This window comes from Dermacentor andersoni, chromosome 8, assembly GCF_023375885.2.
Source record: "Dermacentor andersoni chromosome 8, qqDerAnde1_hic_scaffold, whole genome shotgun sequence".
NCBI classification, from domain to species: domain Eukaryota; kingdom Metazoa; phylum Arthropoda; class Arachnida; order Ixodida; family Ixodidae; genus Dermacentor; species Dermacentor andersoni.
The window spans coordinates 157,205,709-157,222,925 of NC_092821.1; the positions used below are offsets into that span (position 1 = coordinate 157,205,709).

Sequence of the window (17,217 nt, forward strand, 5' to 3'; positions counted from 1 at the left end):
AAAATGGGAACGCCCATTACAAATACACATTTGCCCGCAACGCCGCAATCATCACTTGAAACTTGAATTCTGCGACGTCTCCTGACTTACTGCACACGGCGTGGGAGCAGCACCCAGCCGCATCGCGTCACTACCGCAAAGCAGCTGCCAAACCCGGATTGCAGAGCACGAGTGAACCGAGCCCGGCAGATGGCCAGGGTCATCTCGGTTCACTGCCCACCAAGGGCGAAGAACACTTCGTTTGCTCAATATCAAAAGTTTACTGTCTCAATCCTCCAAGTTTGTAGACACTTGGTTGGTTAACCCTGTCTAGACGCATTCTTCTATCGTCATGGTCGTCTTGTCACCCTCCAACATTGTCCCGTATGCTCCCTGCGAGACAGATTTTCCTCTTTTAATGTGTTAGCAATAGGGGTGTCAAAGTGGGGAAAAAGTGTCTGTGAAGTGTGGTAACCCGGTCACGTGGCAGAGTTAGAGAAGGGATGCGAGAGCTTAGAAGAGCGTGTATTTGTGTATGTATGCATATCGGGGTGATTATTTTTAAGTTTACTGGAATTTTTGAAAATCGCCTGTTGCAGATAACACAATTCTAGTCCGTGAGCTAGATTATTCAGAGAGGCGGACATCACTTGCACGAGAAATCGAAACACATATTCAAGTAACATAAAAAAAGATAATTGACTACATATGCGTTTATAACTTTTTTCATTAATTACCATTATTGCGTAGCCGGTCAGATTGCAAGGCGTATCCACGTGAAATGAATTTCCAGCATGGCACCAGTTTGGAGATATGCGCTATCAAACTCTCCGTAAAAATGCGTTGTCGTTGCATTTATATATGTTTTTATCAAAGCGCTCATTTATGAGCTGAAGCATAAAACTCACTGGAACGACCATAGAGATTCATTTTAAGTGTATACGTCTTGCAAACAATTCGTAAATTGCAATATGTGCCATGCAGTAATTATTTAGAAAGCACATTAGTCAATATTTGTTAATTAGTTGAATATGTGTTTCTATTTTTCGTGCTAGTAATGTCTGTCTGTTTGCATAACCCAGGTCAAGGACAAGAATTGTGCAATCTGCCAAAAGCGATTTTTTTTAATTCCTGAAAGCTTGAACAACATCACCCCGTATACAGTGAAACGAATAGTGGTCTGCTCCCGCCAATTGTACTTCCCTCCTCGAAGAGGCAGGACGTGTGTCGATGAGCTCTTCAACAACACTTTGTGATGTGGTTGGTGAACGTTCTTTAAATCATGGATCTGGGTCCTAGACTACGTGATGGTAACGCATTTATCTCGCTTTGCCGCTATATCGCCGCTGCTTTTTTTTTTTTCATTTTGTTTGAAATGGCGTCACTACGAAAACCATCAAATAGAGAAGGTTTGAGGTGTTGTCAGGGAGGAGCCGAGACCTGAGGAGGGAACGGAAGCAACTGGTACATAAGAAGTCGATGAATGAGTTAGCGGTAAGAGGGAAAATAGAGGAATTCCAGATAAAGCTACAGAACAGGTATTCGGCTTTAACTCAGGAAGAGGACCTTAGTGTTGAAGCAATGAACGACAATCTTGTGGGCATCATTCAGGAGTGTGCAATAGAAGTCGGTGGTAACTCCGTTAGACAGGATACCAGTAAGCTATCGCAGGAGACGAAAGATCTGATCGAGAAACGCCAATGTATGAAAGCCTCTAACCTTACAGCTAGAATAGAACTGGCAGAACTTTCGAAGTTAATCAACAAGCGTAAGACAGCTGACATAAGGAAGTATAATATGGATAGAATTGAACATGCTCTCAGGAACGGAGGAAGCCTAAAAACAGTGAAGAAGAAACTAGGAATTGGCAAGAATCAGATGTATGCGTTTAGAGACAAAGCCGCCAATATCATTACTAATATGGATGAGATAGTGCAAGTGGCTGAGGAGTTCTATAGAGATTTATACAGTACCAGCGGCACCCACGACGATAATGGAAGAGAGAATAGTCTAGAGGAATTCGAAATCCCACAGGTAACACCGGAAGAAGTAAAGAAAGCCTTGGGATCTATGCAAAGAGGGAAGGCAGCTGGGGAGGATCAGGTAACAGCAGGTTTGTTGAAGGATGGTGGGCAGATTGTTCTAGAGGAACTCGCCACCCTGTATACGCAATGCCTCATGATTTCGAGCGTACCGGAATCTTGGAAAAACGCTAACATAATCCTAATCCATAAGAAAGGGGACGCCAAAGACTTGAAAAATTATAGACCGATCAGTTTACTGTCCGTTGCCTACAAAGTATTTATTAAGGTAATTGCAAATAGAATCAGGAACACCTTAGACTTCCGTCAACCAAAGGACCAGGCAGGATTCTGTAAAGGCTACTCAACAATAGACCATATTCACACTATCAATCAGGTGATAGAAAAATGTGCGGAATATAAACAACCTTTATATATAGCTTTCATTGATTACGAGAAAGCGTTTGATTCAGTCGAAACCTCAGCAGTCATGGAGGCATTGCGGAATCAGGGTGTAGACGAGCCGTATGTAAAAATACTGAAAGATATCTATAGCGGCTCCACAGCCACCGTAGTCCTCCATAAAGAAAGCAACAAAATCCCAATAAACAAAGGCGTCAGGCAGGGAGATACGATCTCTCCGATGATATTCACAGCGTGTTTACAGGAGGTATTCACAGACCTGAATTGGGAAGAATTAGGGATAAGAGTTAATGGAGAATACCTTAGTAACTTGTGATTCAATGATGATATTGCGTTGCTTAGTAACTCAGGGGACCAACGGCAATGCATGCTCACTGACCTGGAGAGGCAAAGCCGAAGGGCGGCTCTAAAAATTAATCTGCAGAAAACTAAAGTAATGTTTAACAGTCTCGGAAGGGAACTGCAGTTTACAATAGGTAGTGAGGCACTGGAAGTGGTAAGGGAATACATCTACTTAGGACAGGTAGTGACTGCGGATCCGGATCATGAGACTGAAATAATCAGAAGAATAAGAATGGGCTGGGGTGCGTTTGGCAGGCATTCTGAGATCATGAACAGCAGGTTGCTATATCCCTCAAGAGAAAAGTTTATAACAGCTGTGTCTTACCAGTACTCACGTACGGGGCAGAAACCTGGAGGCTTACGAAAAGGGTTCTACTTAAATTGAGGACGACGCAACGAGCTATGGAAAGAAGAATGATAGGTGTAACGTTAAGGGATAAGAAAAGAGCAGATTGGGTGAGGGAACAAACGCGAGTTAATGACACCTTAGTTGGAATCAAGAAAAAGAAATGGGCATGGGCAGGACATTTAATGAGGAGAGAAGATAACCGATGGTCATTAAGGGTTACGGACTGGATTCCAAGGGAAGGAAAGCGTAGCAGAGGGCGGCAGAAAGTTAGGGGGGCGGATGAGATTAAGAAGTTTGCAGGGACAACATGGCCACAATTAGTACATGACCGGGGTAGTTGGAGAAGTATGGGAGAGGCCTTTGCCCTGCAGTGGGCATAAACAACCTGATGATGATGATGATGATGATGATGATGAGGGAGGACCCCTTCTGGCTTGGGTTCTAACCGCGTTATTGAACTCTCTAATTGGAGTAGCACATGTTCTCCTCTGCTAATATATGCACACGTGAAGCGCGCGGAAGAAAGAAGACATCGAGAAGGTAACGCGACGCCCTACACAAATATTGTGCGCCTATTGCATGTAGCATTTCCGCCAAGAATAGCGACGCGTACGGGAGGGCATAAATGCCCCTTCATGGGACGCGCATCACCCCAGCTATGAGAGAGCTTGGGTAATAATGCTCCAAGTTAATATACTTTATATTGCAGCGCCATTTACACGATGCGTACCCCATTTTTAACTTTGTCTCTCTTATGCAAATTAAGTAAAGCGCAAACATTGAAACTGCATTTGATGTGGCTATTTTTATTCAGAAGAGAATGCGGCTGCTACCTTTGCACAATCCCGAATCTTGAAGCCAGGGGCTTTTCTATTTCATCGTGGACCTTTGTATTTGTACACCCACCTGCTTTGTCCTCGGACGGCAGTATACCCGAAAGAAAAAGAAAAATAAATAAATTTGTTGTCTATCATATCGCAATATTCCACGAGTCATCTCGTTTTTAGTGGGTATATCGTATCGCTTATCCTTTCGCTTATCCTTGCTAATGCGGATTGTATAAAAACAGTGAAATCTATGTCGCGATATTGATAGTTTTTTTCTCATTAGTTTTACAACTAAGGACAACTAACGTAATTTTTATAAAATGTCTACGTAGCCCAATGTATATTACACAAACTAGATAGACGTAAAAAACCCCAGTATCTACAAGCGCTCCTCGTCATCGTCCAGTGCCTGAGACGCCTGCGCAACCGCTTTTCTCTTTTGCTATTTTTCTGTGCACATGAGCGAACGTCAAAAAGCTGGCCACTTCATATGCGCATGTCGACGGCCGAGCACTTTCAGGCGACTTTAGTTTGGGGTCCTTGACCTGACGTAAACACCAGATACAAGGCCACCTCTTTCCATTTTACAGGCTGGACGGACGACTTCAGAGAGTCACAACGTGGTGTGCACACGCTCCTTCCTCTTCATCGCTCCTGTCATGTTTCGTCTCTCTTCGCCGGTGCAAAGTAGAAGGCCAGAGCAAAGACCTTTTTCAGCCTTCTTGTAAGCAATCTCCCTGTACCTCGACTAGGTATATTTTGCTACCGCTCTCAGCGGAAGGCAGCACCGCCGCTATAATCGAGAATGAATCGAAACGGAAATACCCGGCGGGACAGATGGTGCTTGTATGCAGTGTTTAGTGCTTAGTGTTTTCCCCATGGCCACAGGCTTCTTTGGGAAAGGAAAATACCCCAGCTTTCACTTGCTTTAGGGCCCTGTTTTATTTTAAATGTAGCAAAGCGGGACCATATACCTATTTTGATATCTCGAAACCCTAAGTAGACTCCTCAGGCAAGAATACTGAAGGGAGAAACAAATATCGAAGAACAATATCTCAATGTTAAGTGATACTACTTTGTCCACGAAAGAGACGCTAGAGGGTTAGCAGTTGCGTGCTTAGATCCAAATGAAGACCGCGTGTTGCCGCATCCTCATCAGCACCCCCAAACAAAAGTACCGCTTTTCTATCAATCTACCTGGCTAAACGCCGGCGTGAACAAGGGAACAATGCTTCCTCACACAGGTCGTAACGTCTAATACCTACTACCAACATCTTTTTGATCGGCGTCCTTTCTTTTTTCTTGTCACATGAATCTGCTACCCGACCAAACGAGATGACTTCAAAGGATTAATTTCATTACTGTAACATTTTTGCAGCACCCGCAATGGTTGGGCAGTAATATTATGGCAAGCCATTCTAGTTCATTGAAGAAAGCGCTCATAGAGACGTCAATGACTACGGTCTCAAAGGCGTTAATCGTTAATGTCGATGCTCCATCTTGGCTGTACTGTCTACATGTATGTGTTCTGTGAATATATTATCGCGATAAGCATTCTTTGCCTAGTTGAGGGGTTTTGAGCTTGTCGGTCGGTCAGTCGGTCGGTCGGTCGGGTCGGGTCGGGTCGGGCTCTGTCTGTCTGTCTGTCTGTCTGTCTGTCTGTCTGTCTGTCTGTCTGTCTGTCTGTCTGTCTGTCTGTCTGTCTGTCTGTCTGTCTGTCTGTCTGTCTGTCTGTCTGTCTGTCTGTCTGTCTGTCTGTCTGTCTGTCTGTCTGTCTGTCTGTCTGTCTGTCTGTCTGTCTGTCTGTCTGTCTGTCTGTCTGTCTGTCTGTCTGTCCGTCCGTCCGTCCGTCCGTCCGTCCGTCCGTCCGTCCGTCCGTCCGTCCGTCCGTCCGTCCGTCCGTCCGTCCGTCCGTCCGTCCGTCCGTCCGTCCGTCCGTCCGTCCGTCCGTCCGTCCGTCCGTCCGTCCGTCCGTCCGTCCGTCCGTCCGTCCGTCCGTCCGTCCGTCTGTCTGTCTGTCTGTCTGTCTGTCTGTCTGTCTGTCTGTCTGTCTGTCTGTCTGTCTGTCTGTCTGTCTGTCTGTCTGTCTGTCTGTCTGTCTGTCTGTCTGTCTGTCTGTCTGTCTGTCTGTCTGTCTGTCTGTCTGTCTGTCTGTCTGTCTGTCTGTCTGTCTGTCTGTCTGTCTGTCTGTCTGTCTGTCTGTCTGTCTGTCTGTCTGTCTGTCTGTCTGTCTGTCTGTCTGTCTGTCTGTCTGTCTGTCTGTCTGTCTGTCTGTCTGTCTGTCTGTCTGTCTGTCTGTCTGTCTGTCTGTCTGTCTGTCTGTCTGTCTGTCTGTCTGTCTGTCTGTCTGTCTGTCTGTCTGTCTGTCTGTCTGTCTGTCTGTCTGTCTGTCTGTCTGTCTGTCTGTCTGTCTGTCTGTCTGTCTGTCTGTCTGTCTGTCTGTCTGTCTGTCTGTCTGTCTGTCTGTCTGTCTGTCTGTCTGTCTGTCTGTCTGTCTGTCTGTCTGTCTGTCTGTCTGTCTGTCTGTCTGTCTGTCTGTCTGTCTGTCTGTCTGTCTGTCTGTCTGTCTGTCTGTCTGTCTGTCTGTCTGTCTGTCTGTCTGTCTGTCTGTCTGTCTGTCTGTCTGTCTGTCTGTCTGTCTGTCTGTCTGTCTGTCTGTCTGTCTGTCTGTCTGTCTGTCTGTCTGTCTGTCTGTCTGTCTGTCTGTCTGTCTGTCTGTCTGTCTGTCTGTCTGTCTGTCTGTCTGTCTGTCTGTCTGTCTGTCTGTCTGTCTGTCTGTCTGTCTGTCTGTCTGTCTGTCTGTCTGTCTGTCTGTCTGTCTGTCACACTCGCGCACTCACTAACACACGCACATACTCACACTCACTCACTTTCTTTTGCTTTCACCAAGCGCTTGTCAGTCACATAAGAACAGAGTGGCTTAGTCCAAACTACCTGGCTCAAAATAAGATTCAACGGTGTTAAGCCCCTGGCCCTCATGCGTAGCGGACGGTGCGTGCACGAGAGAAGCAAACAGTTTTGACAGACTACGTGCGCAAACCATAGCACAAGGTTTTTCCCACGTAGAAGTCTACGGAGCGCTGTAACAGACGACGGCAATAACAATTCGCCATACTGCATAGACTACGGGTGTCGTCAAGCACCGTGGTCTTGATCTATATCGTTCATTGATATCAATTTGAATCACTTGATAGCCAAGTAAAGCGGGTGTTACTAAAGAAAACTTACTATCGTGAGCGTGATTTTTCGCTCACGTATTCCTTGGGCATCCAAGGGACTCCGGTCTCCTCATTGAACGTCGCGGTATAGGCTATATCACGCAAAAGTGGTTACCCCTCAAAGTCAATCATCTCGAGCACTTGCTCTGGTGCAGTTAACGTGAGTCATGGTCTCGCATGTCCTCGAAGGGATTCCAGAAATGATGATGGTGCCAGTGTAATGTTTTATACAACTAGTGACGCAGCCCATGGAGAGCAAGACCAATGCTTCTTTTTTGTCCCCGCCCACTTTCTCCCTCATCATGGAGAGTTCGCAAAGAGTACGCCATCAAACTAGATGGATGCTGCGAGCGAGTGGTCGAACAAGCTAGCATGTAAACCAAGCAAATGAGTGAAAGAAACTAGAGAAGAAAGGAAGGAGAGGGGACGTGGAGGAAGCATACCGGGAGGTTTCGGAGAGAGTGCTCGATACGCTGTGTATCAGTTTCATCCAACCCCCCGCTTCCGCTTCCTGCTTCTTTAATCCGGCCATCCTTTTCACCGTTTCAGCCACGTACTCGAGTCGCTTGTCTGAGCCGCGCTGGTTGCGTCTGCGTTCTCCTGAGCCTGGAAGAGACCGTGTGTCACCTCAATAGAATGGACAGAGTTCCCCTCCAGACGAGTGCACCTTTGCGGGCGACGGGTGTAAGGATAATAGTCGCGGTGCGAGTACACCAGAAAGCGCAGAATGAATGGAAAGCTCCACATATGCGTTATTCGCTCAATGTACGATGAGCAAAACGTGCACAAGGTGAATGCAGGAGCCAACGTTTCGACAAGTGGACTTGTAATCTTCAAGACAAGACAAGTTCGCCTTGAAGAAGACAAGTCCACTTGTCGAAACGCTGCCTCCTGCATTCACCTTGTTCACGTTTTGCTCATCATCTTGAATTTCTATCTCCCGCATTCCCCGTCTTTTCGCTCAATGTACGGCATTCATCGCATGCAGACGAACAACCTTTATAATATACTAAGGAAAACACCAAACAAATTTGCTCTTATACTTTTCTTTAAAATCTTTATTTGATGCTTTTAGTAAAAAAGAAAAAAGAAGGCTATACATTTCCCAAGAAAGGAAAGGTGAAAATGCCTCATTTCGTTATGCAAAAAAGAAGTGAGGCGTGCAGACAGGACACAAGAGTAGAGAAGTGGACAACACGAACGCCGACTATCAACTGAAGGGAGCACTGAGGCGAAAAAAGAAAGAAAACACAAAACTCATCTGCGCATGCTCAGGAAGGGTAACACCACGTGTCAGTCGGGTACACGTGCCGGTCTACGTGAGACATAACTGTTAAGGCACTTAATCTCTTCCTTACGTAAAGTAATCGAAGGCTGACTCACGCACGCACTTCCACCATTATAGATATGCCATGCCTCTACCATAAGAGGCGTATCTTCATTCTTATGCCTGTACAATATCGCGCATTCATCTAACTCTGGCGTGCAATTACAATCTCGGCAATGTAGCGAAAGATTAGAAGGCGATCCACCGGTTAACGACCTTTTATGTTCCAATAGCCGCTGATTGATACACCGCCCCGTTTGCCCTACATAGAACTGGCCACAGCTAAGGGGAATATTATAAATCACACCAATACGACAGTCAGTAAAACTGTTGTTCTTATTGTGCTTCACTGGACAAATATCTGTTCGTTTTTTGCCTTTTACCCGCTCCTTTTTATTCTGTACGGCAGTGCATATCTTACCTAGCTTATTGGGAGCAGTGAAAGCAACATTAACATCATATCTACTGGCAACTTTTTTTAAGCCTGTGCGACACTGAATGAATACACGGAATAGCCACTACCCTTTTTTTGCTATTACTGCTTTCTGTAATCACGTCCGTCCCTCTCGAAACCGACTTCTTTAGGCGCGCAGCCACAGTCGCCACTGCTACACTAGGATAACCTGCTTCTGATAGGCGCCGGACCTCCGCATTAAAACTGGCGCTCATTTTGTGCATGCAGGATCTGGTGAGGGAAGACTTAAGACACGACATGGCAATTCCGTTTTAACGCGATAGCGTTAAGGAGCTCGTGTTGCAGAAAAGCCGGTGTCGTCGGCGTCGGTGTCGGCGTCAGCGGCGTTGTCCGTGAGCGATAAATCCCAGAAGGCACTTCATAAATAAAAAATGTCTTGCAAAATGGGCTGGTGGGAATCGCACCAGGGTCTCCGGAGTCTGAGACGGAGACGCTACCACTCAGCCACGAGTTCGTTCCTTCGAAACGGGACAAAATCGCCTCTAATTAATGCGGTGTTGCCTTAGAAACGTGCCGTAGAAAGTTATACTGTGGTGTATATCGGTAATTATGACCATGTAACTTACAGAAGTCGCAGTTTCATGAGTAGCGAAGTACGTTTCCGCTACATTTCTTCTGCGCTCTGCGCACACGCAGAGCCATCTTGCGGCAACAGAGAAGACCCCCTCCTCGCAATGTACGGCGCTGCCCCGATACGTGGCGCGCCACTCGCCCCATGACTAGAGTCACTGGAAAAAATTTCAGAGTACCGCAAAGGTCGGGATTTGACTGGCAACACTGAGCGGCCACCGCCATATACCTTCCAAGCCGACTGCGTCGCGGGATGACCGCCGTGTTGGAAGAGCTTGATATTCGGTGACACATCGGGTTGAGTGTTTACTTAAAGGGAAGCTGAAACGGTTTTCAATTTCCATGAATTGCTGGGATTGGGAAGAACAGACCTAATAATTTATGGTTCCGAAATTTTTTTTTTTCGTTTTGTTAATATAAGGGGCGGAAATCCCTTTCTAAATCACCCGCGCGGACACGCCCCCATCGCTTCCCGGAGCGCCGGGTGAGGTTGTTGCCAGAGGAGAGAACCGGCGAGAGCGGCGTCATGGGCGGAGACCGAGCCAACCGAGCTGCGGACCGGCGTGCTGACATGTGCTGGCATGCCTCTTTCCGTCCTGCGCTTTACTGAACGATGCTACGAGAGATCTGCCGCCGCCGCCGCCGCTCACGTTTGTTTTGCGATTTTCGTAAACTGTTCTTTCCTTCTGTGCTGCGTGAGTGCCTACAGCCAAGGGCGCCCAACATGCCCTCGTTCTGTGCAGCATTCGGCTGCGCGAACACAGGCGGGCGAGACGATGTGGTGTTTCACAAATTCCCGAAGGAAAAGAAGCTTGCAACGCAGTGGGTACGTGCGGTGAGGAGAGATAAGTTCGTGCCGACGAAATCAATTGTGCTGTGCTCGGACCATTCCCGCGACAGTGACTATCATCGGAGCTTGACAACGATGCGGGGCAATCGGGATTCCAGTTAAATCGGCGCGACTGAAGCCCGGCGTTGTTCCGTCTATATTCTCCTACAAGAGAAACACCTCGCCACCTCCAAAAGCGGCCTTCGCCAGGAGGAGAAAGCGTGAGGTAAGGGTTTTAATGTGCACACGGGCAATTTTTTACCAGATGATCACCTTAGTGTCGAACAAACGGTCTACGACGAAGCGAGGTGGAGGCACAGCCGGGAATATGCACCTACGTGCAAAGTGCTTGCCGTTTTCATCCTGTTTTGCCTCTCCGCTTTGTCACGGAACACTGTACTATAGCTGTTTGTTCGGCGCTGTTCTGATACGGTGAAATAACTGGCCGGGGGTACGCTTGCGTATTCAGTGATATTTGTTATTCGTCCTACCTTTCTTTAAGGTAACATACACTTTCATGCCCTCCCCCCCTGTTTCTCAATGACACCTCACCACATTACCAACGTTCTGACGCCGTACACAGCTTACTGGTGCATATTTAGCTCAATTACTAAATTACTTTAGCCATGAAATTACTAACAAAATATTTTACATTACTATCACTCGACAACTAATCCATCACATAAATTACTGAAAAAGTATTTCAATTATTGTAAGTAATCCAACTGCTGTCATGTATACTGATTTTATTTATTTATTTATTTCAGAATACTGCAGGCCATTGCTTGGCCCAAGCAGGAATGAATTTACATTGTTACATAACCAAAAGAATAAAATTTATACAATGTTAGCAGCACACATATATCAAAAGAATAAACCAAAAGAATAAAATTGTACAATATTAGCAGCATACGGATACCAAAAGAATAAAATTATACAATATTAGCAGCACAAGGATACAAAACATACATATCAGGTAAGGAGACGATGTAACGCATCAGAAAAATTTTGTGAGGAAAAAACAGATGCCGGTAACGAATTCCAATCTTCTACTGTTCTTGGGAAAAAACTGTACTTAAAGCTGTTAGTTTTGGCGAAGATGGGAGCAAGTGAATGCTCATGAACGCTCCGAGTCCTTCTCACTAGAGGACTCTTAATGCACTCTGGAAGCTGGAGCTTATTTTTTCCTGTTAAACTATTGTTTAAGAATACCAATCTATTAATCTTTCTGCGGGTTTCTAGTGTATGAATGTTATTTGAGATCATTAACTGCGAAGGAGAGTCTTCCCTTTTGTATTTTCCGTATATAAACCTAACCGCTTTCCTATTGACTTTTTCAAGGGTCATTATATCTTTTTTTGTGTATGGGTCCCACACTACTGAAGCATATTCAAGTAAAGACCGCACACAAGTTTCGTAAGCCAATTTTTTTATGTGTGCAGGGGCAGTTTTTAGCTTTCTTCGTAAAACCCATAGCTTTCGAAATGCAGATGTAGAAATATTAGTAATGTGAGCCGACCATTTTAACTTATTGTCGAGTGTTATGCCTAAATATTTATATTTGTCAACTTCCAAAATCAGGTTGCCGCGAAGGAAGTAAGGAAGCAAAATGGGAGACTTCTTTCTAGTTATACGTAAGAGAACAGTTTTTTCACTATTAAGTTCCATAGCCCATTTAAGACACCATTCTTCAATAGCAAAAACTGCTTTTTGAACACAGATGTGGTCATGTTCAGATGAAATTTGTTTAAACACAACACAGTCGTCTGCAAACAACTTAACAGAGACATCTTTAGGAACAACCGCAACTAAATCATTTACATATATTAAAAATAACAAAGGTCCCAGCACACTTCCCTGAGGAACTCCTGAATGAACATTAACAACACTAGAAGCGGTCTTATTAATTTCCACATATTGCCGTCTGTCTGTAAGGTAGTCTTGAATCCATCGAATAATAAAAAATGGTATACCCATACATTCCATCTTATAGAGAAGTTTGCCATGTGGCACCTTATCGAAGGCCTTGCTAAAATCAAAGAAAACCACGTCCGTTTGCCCGGACATATCAAGCACCCGCGCAAATTCATGTACAGACAAAACAGTCTGAGTAACTGTGGATAACCCCTGCCGAAACCCGTGCTGATTATCCGACAAAAGATTATGATCGCTCAGGAACTTTCGCAGGTAACCGGCTACAATATGCTCCAACATCTTACAGCAACTGGATGTTATGGAAACAGGCCGATAATTTGAAACAGACAATCGATCACTTTTCTTATATACGGGAACCACCCGTGCTATTTTCCATTGTGAAGGAATTTTTCCGTTTGCTAATGAGAGTTTAAAGATGTCTGTGAGGCAGCCTGATATTTGTTCTGCGTAACGCCTCAAAAATACATTTGGAAGACCATCGGGTCCAACGGATTTTTTAGTGTCCAGTTTCAAGAGCATCGCCAGAACACCCTCACGATTTATCTCAATGCCATCCTCTGGTGCAGCCACTGCTTTTATTTCATATTCATCTAATTCTGAAAACACCTCGTAGAAATACCGATTAAAATTCTCAGCTATTTCGGCAGCATCAGTGATAATCTTGTCCCTAACTTTTATTTTAGTAAGTGCATCTTTGGGTTTACTCAAATGCTGCCAAAATTTCTGCGGATCAGTCTTTAGAAACTCTGCTAATGTGTGTGTAAAATATTTAGTCCTGGCGCAGCTCACCTTTGATAATAGCTCACGTTTGATTTCTATAAACAGTGGCGTTGACGTCCCCTGCTTCTTACGATATCTCTTAAGTCTACGCTTAATGTGTATAATTTCACGAGTAATCCATGGATGTTTCCGCTTTTTAAGTATTTTTCTGTTTGGAACGTATTTTTTAATGCAATGCCTAAGCACATTAGCGAACCTTTGCCAAGAGCTTTCCACATCATCACATGTAATCCCAACATTTTCTTCAATGTAGTCAATAATCGCCACATCGTCAGCTCTACTAAATTCCTTAACTGTAGCGACATCAAGCGCACGTGTTTTTGATTTTTCGACCTTCCAGGAAAAAGAAAGTAACTTATGGTCAGATATGCCAGGTTCAATTGTAACAGTTCCTTGTCTAAATCCTTCACTAATGAACAGCAGGTCAAGAATTGATGTTCCGCGAGTACATTCAGTAACTATTTGGTCAAGACCAAGAGCAAGCATAACATCAAGGATTCTATCGCTCGTATGCGATAATCCAAAAGACAAATTGTTCCAATTTATTAAAGGCAAATATGCTGAAATTCATGACATCCATGCAGAGCTCCTTGAGAACCGAGCCCCTGATGAACCTGTTCCACTACCATCACCAATCGAAGATTTTGAAGCAGCCAGTGTGACACAGGCATATAATGAAGAGTTTGAAGCTAAGATTTCCAGTGCGCGAGAAGGTGCACACATCGCTCTCGCTGTTGGCACACTCAACATCGTCGTTGCCGCCATCGTTTTCCGTATCGGCTGTCGGTTCGAACATGTACGGCGAAAATACAAGCTGTCGGAGACAGCGAGAACGTTCCATCTTACAACTCAGCTATGAAGCCAGAACAGCAGAACCGCGTGCTACCAGAGAGAAAGGAATGGTGTTACGCTCTGAAACGGAGACATGCGGCGGCGCCGACCGGCGACTACCGCCAACGACGTCACAGCGGCCCCGACCAATCACGGGCAACAGCGGCCTTCGCGCGATGCCCTGAGGCGCTGGTGCGCGTTTTCTTGAAAAAGCAGCCGCTTGCGTTTGTTTTCGCCCTTTTTGAACCAGATATTCGTGTTCAGGGGACTCAAAACTGTAGAATGCCGCAGAGAACTCATTTTTTTCGAAAAGTGTTTCAGCTTCCCTTTAAGTACAAGTACTTTGTGCCCGGAGATAATGGTTGCTAAGGAAGAAAATAAAATGTTATTGTGTGCGAAGTAATGCAGCCGGTGGTTGTTTTGCACGCCGATCGCGTTTACTGCTGGAACTGTGCTACGATTGTGGGCAGCAGCTTAGCGCTGCTATCGGGAGCTTATGCACGCGTTTTTTTTTACCCCTTCCACGGAGCGAGCTACGAAGGAAACATTTCGTCACTTCGAGCCGGAATGAGGCAAGCTTGTGCTTTTGGGCATGAACACCGGGGACCGCCGTCGGCTTCTATTAAATGTTTCCAAGCAGGACGAAACTAACACCTGACAGTGTCACAGGCACGTCCGTTCATTGTATAGTTTCACAAGCTAAATCGGATACATCTAATTTAGTTTGTAAACGGATACCGCGCGTTCTCGATTCTGCCAGGCGACATCGTCCGCCGTATACGAACGACACACTGCGACTGCCGTGTGCGCACCGGTGTTTGGGGGTGATCGTACGACGATCTGTGCACAGCAGGCGTAAAAAGCCAACTTCAATGACCATTATGCGCACTAAATCTTGTGGAAGGCCAATATGAGCCATTTGCGTTATTACAGCAACGTATATGTACTTCTGTACACTGATAATGAGCGAGAATTTGCTACAGTTCGATTTATGAACGCGGCTATCTAGCGCGTTTATGAGCGGCTACCCTTCTTAACTTATTTATGACTGTTTTCTTAGACTGCCAAGATTTGCTGCCTGTGTAAAAAAAAAAGCAGGAACGTTGGCTGGTGACGCAGCACTTTTTTTTTCTAAGCTATACGGGCGATGTATAAAATTCTTGTGCTTTTAGAATGGTTTATGTAACATGCATACTGACAGAGTGAAACTAATGCTACTGAGTGTTCTGTTGTTTTGTATTTCATGTTATGCATCAAGCACAACATTATTTGGGTATGCACCGTAGCATTTCAACATAAAACATAATATGTATGCTGACTTCAGTTCATTGCATGTCCTCGGCATACAAGCTCAAAATTTTAAGCATGTGTTGTGAATATCACCTGGCCATTGGTTTTAAGCTCGAAATGCGTATGTATAAATGAGCAAAGGATAAGTGGAAAAAACGAAGTATCATGGGCCTTGTCTTGGCCATGTTTTTATTGACTGCGATCGTCACGATCTGCGAAAGACAAGTGCCATATGGGTCGAGTGACTCGAGGCGAGAGCGCGCTCACGTGCGCGGAGAAAGCATGCGAGTTCCTGGTGCACGTGAGGATGCTGAATTCTCGCGCGACAAGTGTGCCTTCGCGTGCCACGAGCACGGAATAACCACTTGTGTTGAGCAATAAACGCGTACACGTGTACCCGCGTCAAGCGTGCAAGACGCGAACGATCCCTGCAATGAACGCCTTCGCTTAAATATCTTCTAAAACAGTGCCGAAAAGCACAAGCAAGGTGTACTTATACCTCGCACGCGCGGGTGTTTTTTGTAGGCTTGAAGTTCTCCCGGCCGATTCTGTGTAACCACGCAGAAAGACGCTCTCGGTCATTTTTCCCGGTCAGAATCTAGAAAAAGTCTTTTCAGACTCAGTTCGGTTGCTGCATCCGAAGGCGCAGCAGCTAGGCATGATTTCCTTGCAGTGAAACGCGACGCGACAATCAGACCACAAGAAACGTGGGGAACCTACGCTGCCTGCGCTCTAACTCGGCCGGCCCGCCCGGCGCTTGGAAGGTATATGGCACCCCCAAAGTCACGTGGTACGGTTGGGCCAATAAACGCGTCGGCGGCGGGGGGAAAACGAATGCGGTACTCTGAAATTTTTTCCAGTGACTCTACCCATGACCGCGTCCGCCTTCATGGCGCGTCGGGGCCCGGCTATCTGTGCCGATCGCGACGTTTGGCTGGCGGAGCGCGTTTGAGTAGGTGGTGCGAGCGGGGTGCGATAACGCTATCGCGTTCCACTCTTCAAGGCGAAGCTTAAGCGTCCTCCAATTTTTTACTACTTTGGAATGCTTGGATTGAAAGTTTAGCAACGGATTCGAAGATCTTGGGCAGTACTGACAACAAACATGATTTTGTTCGAAGATCAAGGAAATGTCAAGAAACTGAATTACGCGTCGCTGAGGAAATTCCTTCGTAAACTTTAATCCTCCCCCATAAAATTTAAATTGCTCACTTACTGAGGTAGCAGCGGAATCGAATTCTTCCCTATTGCAGAAAATCAAGTAATCATCAACGTAACGAAATATCTTGATAACGCTATCACCTAAGGTTTTCTCTAAGCAGTTGTCAACCTTACTCAGGTAAATGTTGCTAAGAATAGGGGCAACTTTTGAGCCAATACAAATGCCTGATTTCTGCAGAAAAACGCCATCTCTCCACCTAATCAGTGTCAACTTCAAGTACATTGAAAGAATTTCTAGAAAAGCTCCCGTGGAAACACCGCATCTGTCGATAAAAGCCAACTCTTGCACTTGTTCTTTAATGCACTCATTTACGGAATTTAGCAACCCATCATGCGGCAAGGAATAATACAGGTATTCGATATCCATACTAAAAGCTGCACAATGACCAGGATTTTCCTCTCAAATATCGAACTAGTGCCTGAGAATTACGCAAGCAATAGGGGTCTGAAATAACCAGTGAAGCTAAGCAGTTCTGTAGGTAACTAGCGACACAGACCTGCCATGTCCCTTTGTCTGACACTATAGCACGAAAAGCAATTTCTTGTTTATGGGTCTTGGCCTAAAAAAACAGTTCTAAGGTGAGGGATTTAGCTTTCTTGACATTACAGACAACCCTATCAAGATTATGTCTTGACGAGAGGTCAACCGCAAGTTGCTTAACTACCGAAGGCTTGAGTTTTGCTGGTTGTAAATTCTTTTCTATGGCTGAAATCGCTTTTTTTGAAAACATGTCATCTGGCATAATTACGATATCAGATATTACTGGTCTAAGTTTATGCTCCACATGGTAATCAACTAACGG

At 45.4% G+C, this 17,217-nt stretch overlaps 1 long non-coding RNA gene across 1 annotated transcript in view; it reads left to right on the plus strand.

Annotated features, from left to right (window-relative positions):
• Window positions 1-4,535: 4,535 nt before the first annotated feature.
• The window catches only part of LOC140213040 (uncharacterized), a 132,168-nt gene continuing 119,486 nt past the window's right edge, over window positions 4,536-17,217 (plus strand). Inside the window, exon 1 of the long non-coding RNA XR_011889981.1 lies at window positions 4,536-4,665. This is a non-coding gene — a long non-coding RNA (uncharacterized lncRNA). The remainder of the gene's footprint in view (window positions 4,666-17,217) is intronic.